The following is a 5,729-nucleotide window of genomic DNA, read 5'->3' as shown; positions in this document are numbered from 1 at the left end:
GCTGGCTGATGGCGTCACCCAAGGCGCTTCTCGGCGTCCTGCGAGGCGGCTTGAATGACATTCTGGGAAATGTAGTTCGCCGCCGAGGCCGGGCGTGTGGTAGGGGCGTGGGGAGAACCAGGCTGGAGGAGCGGGCGGGGCTTCCGGAAAGGGGGCGCGCGCTGCCCCGGTTCTGACTGCGGGCCTGGGACTATGGATCTCAGCTGTGGCCTGGCTCTTTCTCTCAGCTGTCGGCCCCCGAGTTTAACGCTATACATCTGTCCCTCCCAGACCATGAGAGGATGGTTGACTTCTCTTTCCAGATTCCGCCTTTCACTTCCTCTCACCTCGGGTTAATTCAGGTAAAGTCAAAGAAAACCATCCAAGTTTCTGATCTCACACATAAGTAACCTGAGACCCATAGACAGGAAGGAAGAGTGTAACCCATCGGTGCCGGGTCACCAGTGGTGTAGAGAAAACCAGGCCCCTTGCACTAGGGCTGCTGCTTGGATTAAAACAGTCGATAAAAGTAACAGGGTCTCCTCGGAGGCACTGAAGACTTCGTTCCCTGTTTCCGAGTTTGTTGCATTTCTAGAAAGAACCGCGGCCATTAGTTGTTAAGGGCTCGAGGGACCCCTAAATTTCCTCCCACTTAGACCTTTTTAACTTACACAAAGGATACTGAAATACAGTTTACACAGGGTAATGTGCCAATTTAACAGGGGTGCTGGCGGGGGTGGAGTGGTACTGGAATCGGGATTAGTCCTAGAATTTCATTTTATCTCACAGGATTATCGTGAGGATTAAATGAGATAACTTTAAAAAAAAGTCTGATACACAGTAGATGCTCAAAAACCACTGGATGCTTGCTGTTTTGTTGTCGCTGCTGTATGACAGTGGGATAATCTCCATACTATAGATTTCTGAGAATGCAATGTCCGATCATTTAGTGTTCCCTCATAGTGTCTCAGTATGAACATTGACTATAGTAGTGGCAGAGTAAGTCTCTGCTCTAAGGTCGTTTTTGTAAAATACACACACCCAAAAAAACAATTTTTAATAAAAGTTATTAACCTGGGAAATAAGCTTAATCCAATAGCGTTTTGAGAGGAAAACAGTATTCATAAAAATAAACAACCATTCTCTAAAAACATGAGAATTAAATGAAGATTTTATCAGAAACAATTATTGCAAATAAACATTGACGTTTCAATAAGAGAGATGATGGCATTTTATCTTACAATCTGTGACATTTCTTTTGTAAGAAGTACACGTTCTATAAGCAAAACATGTCAGAAAAATCATCTTGCTTAAAGAAGACTTTCTCATATTAATGTAATTTTTTAAATCTAATGTTGAGTTTACCAAAACATCATTTAAATTACATATGTACGTATCCTCTTATAAACGACTTCCCCTATATGGTAGGGAGATATAATAATAAAATATAAAAGGGATAAAAAAATAAAGTAATAAAGGGTACCAAGAATATAACTCAAAACAGGCAAAGCTGGTTTGTATTGAGCTTGTGACCCAAAAATCCAAATAGTTGCTTATCGCTCCTGTTGCCAGTCTCAAGTTAGAATAATCCCATCTGAGAAGACTGCATGCAAAAGGTGAAGTGGAAAAGATGGATTTAATACACAGAAAAAGTTATTCAGTGGGACCACAGTTGACATAGAGACTAGAGGGAGTTCTCTTCACTTTTATCATTTTCTATTTTTCTTTTCCTTTTTAATAAAATCCCTAACTCTTCTTACTGAATGAAGACCAATAAAATTCTTAGAGATGAAGAGTATTTAGAACTTTTTTTCAGTTCTCATAGGATAATTTCATAGAAAACATCTAATCTTTGGGGTCTCTAGGAAATGAATGACGAAAAATGACAATTAGTCTTTACTACTATTTCTTGTAGTAATTACAGAAACAAGAATATGAGCAGGAAATGTCTGAATCGTGGTGCAAAATTTGAAACTTTCTTTTTCAAAACTGGCTAAATCAACATTAACAAAATTTCCAATCATGAAACAAATTCAGTGTATCAAGCATAATATTTGAACTGTGAGAAAATGTAAACTAAAATCCAATAGCTCTTGACTTACAAACAGGATATGTAACAAAAGTTAGTTTGTCAGTTATTTGGCACTTAAAGCACATTTCTCCTGGAAACTGGATTGATGGTAAGGTTCCCAACCCAGGCCAATAGCGTAGCTGCTGTGCTTCCTATGTTGGCCAAAGTCTATGTAATCCATAGTATAGCTGAAATATACTATACATTCTCAGCGAAAACCAGTAGAAAAAAGTAACTTTACTTTTCATGATAAAGTGATGTCATTAAAAAAAAAATTTTAAATAAAAAAATTTAAAAATTATTTTGAGAAGGAATTCGTTTACTTAATAGTTGAGAATGCAAAAAAAAATTTCAAGGAGTTTTCAAAGAGCCACCAACTTGACCTTCCCTTTCCATAATTCAAGAATATTACTAGCACCTATGTAATGCTTCTCAGCTTTAGTTAGTAAAAATGAGGCACACAATTCCAACTGAAAAGTCTTCAGCAGAGCCAGCTGTGTGATCTGTGGGACCCAATGCAAAATGAGAATGTAATACCCCTCATTCAAAAAGCAGGGGAAAAAAGTGCAATTAAAGATAGTAAAAAATAAAGTTTTTTCTTTTGTTGCGATCTTTCCCCACCAACTTGTCATGGTGTTTTATTTGCCATTTTATGTCCTTTTAAGTAAAGAAAAATAAAATTTTAAATGATTGACATGAATTTTACCCTTTAGATTGTTCAGTTTTAAATGCAAGCATGAGAGCATTTAACTCATATGTGAAATCACCAAAATCACACAGTTGGAATTTCATAGCTCATACATGAACATGTGTAATATTTTGTAGGAACACTGCACAAAACTAACTCAACTGTTTTTATTCCAATCTTGATGTGCGCCAGGTCTTGATAGTCTACCAAAACTTGGTCTTCATCTTATTGGTGAGTTAGGAGGGCCTGAAAAGTAAAGTAATTACGGTTGCCCTATCTTTTCCTTTCCTTCGGTGTCATCATTTTAAATATAACTGCCTAATACAAGGAAGTAAGATGAGTAAGGAAGAATATAAGTTTCCTTGGATGTTTTCTTCTTTCTGCAGAAGAACTTCTGGTTCATGTGGTCTTTCAGGGCTGTCAGTGCCCACACTTATTCAGTCACAGACTTAAAACACTTACCTTGTACTCACTTTGAGTTTTGCAGAACTTCCATGCATCATGTGTCCACTGGAATTCTGTGCTTATGGAACATCACAAATGTTACATGTGAATGGGGTGGCAATGAACAATAAACATGCACATTGCCATCTCCTCTGCTCATATGCATGCTCCATGGTTCCATTAGACTTCATTTACAAAACACAAATTCAAAGATAAAATGAAGAATTTCAAAACAGTGAGTGCAGAGCATTAAACCAGGCAGGATGTTCTTCTAGCCAAGAGACCTATGCAACTGCAAAGATTGCAAACTGGTGAACTTGGCCCTGGGCCGCAGAGAGAAATCTTCCAAGGTAATGGGGACATAGTTGGTAGAGAAAAAGGAAGAAAATGAGTGAATACAGAGGATATATATATCCACAGGGAGAGACTGATCAAGGGGAAATAACTGAGAGGTGACATTCTCAGGGAAACAAGAAAGTAGAGCATACAGGTGCTGCCCCAAGCAAAAGGAAAGAAGAAGGAAGGGAAGAGGTTGTTAGTTGCATCGTTTCCCCAAACCACCCGCCAAGTTGGTCTCAGTAAGTGGTTAATGAACCATAGATGAGTGAAATTCTTGTGCTTTGGCATGTATCAGCAGTAGAAAAACTTTTCTCAAGGCAGGCATGATCCCAGAAAACCTGAATGATAGGGTGTGATTGCAGGGATAAGGCTTTTTCTTGTGTTTAACTCCAAGATGTTTCACTCTTCCAGCAATTCGGATGTATTACTTAGACCTCATTCTGGGAAATGACTCCTTCCTTAATGTCAGTGAATCAGTAGCTTTGATTTTTTTTTTCTTCTGAATATCTGGACCCATATCAGAGCTAAATTTCAAACAGCACTTTGCATAGGCTGCCCTTTTAATATTCCAATTTTAGATAGATTTTTGACATTTATAAAACATTGTTTTAGTTTAAAGATACGTTTCATTTCCATTGCTTAGAAAATATTGGTGTTGTATGTTTTAAAAGGCTGTGCATTATGACTCAATGTTAGAAACCAGAATATCTAACTTACAAATTGTTTTAAAAGGTATTTTTTAATGAACAGTAAAGTTAACAATGAGTAAAGTTGGCATGATGTTATATTTCTTGCAGGGCTTTTTGGTTTTTTTGCATTTTGGGACAAGTAGGAAGACAGAATTTCAAGGTGGACATCGTGGATTACAACTGCGCAAAGTAGAGCCTGGCTTCTTTGTGGAGAGCCCAGATGCAGCTGATTTTGTCCCTCTGGGGCTACGTGGTATCTCCTCACAGCACCTCTCACCTACTTTACTCTTCTCTTTGAACACTGGATTCCTATAACTGTTCCAGAATGAAAGCCTCGGCCCCATGTCTCTTTGACCTTCCAGTTTGATCCGTGTAGCAAACCGTTTCCCAGTATGAGTTTTCTGGAAGAGAATTCCAATTGGTCAAACATGGGTAAGGGGTCCATCCCTGGTTGGTCCAAGTAGCTGATGCTGAGTGATAGGGATTCCAGAACTTTGGGCAGAGCAGAGTCGCTAAGTGGATGCAGGGGTAGGGGAAAAGGTTATTTCTTAGTACATTAAAGCATGTATGTGGTTTGAGTCCTTGCATAAAGCTCTTGATCTCTGCTCTGAGCCACAAACAGATTTCATGCAATAGCTTAAGGCTCTGTGCTCACTCCCATCACTGAGGCCTTTATCACTATCATTAACCGGCCGTGAAAGTTATGGTTAGTTAGTTAGGGCAATGATAATGTGTTACATAAATATTCATGGTTATGCAGTCCTCTGAAATCTGGACCACTTAGAACTTTCTTCCATTAAATAATGACTTTCTTTATTTTTTTGCATACAGGTGCCATTCACTACAGGGATAGTGACCAATGACATCCATTACCCACGGCCATGAATATTTATCTAGTGCCTTATCCCTGTACCAGAGAGAATAGGAAAAGAGTTATGAAGAGGCTTTTCTTCCACACCAGATGACCAGTGTCCTTCCTCAGCTCAACTGAAAAGATTAAGTGGACTGGTCTTCAGGTGAGGCTTCATACCCCACTAATATTCCGCTGGGTGAGGGTTAACTTAACTGATGAAAGAAAGTACGTGACAGATTCTCATGCTAGTGGAATAATGGAGTAGTTTGCCAGGGTCTATTGATACAACTCTTTATCTAGAAGGCCTTAAGACAAGGTCAGTTCACAATTTTGCTTAGTATCTGTGTGACTTAAGAGTTACTCACAGGCAGCCCCCTGAAGAACTGTCAGTCTCTATACCAGCACTGTCCTTTCCCCTCTACTCCAAAACCAGCCAAGCTTATGCAGATGACACCACAGCTGTAACTCAGTGAATGGATGTGAGAGAATTGGGACAGACAGTGAGTAGCCAGCCATGTGTCATTTACCCGCAGACGTTACTGACATCCTACTCTGTCACTCTAGACCTGGCCCCTTTCTTTATTTCCAGTAACTTACTTCTACCGTTCTTTTGAGCATTTCTGTTTGGATATCCTGCCATTATCTCAAACTCAGTCATTATCTTGC

This window comes from Mesoplodon bidens (assembly GCF_964165515.1).
Source record: "Mesoplodon bidens genome assembly, chromosome: 9".
NCBI classification, from domain to species: domain Eukaryota; kingdom Metazoa; phylum Chordata; class Mammalia; order Artiodactyla; family Ziphiidae; genus Mesoplodon; species Mesoplodon bidens.
This window is presented reverse-complemented; position numbering follows the sequence as displayed.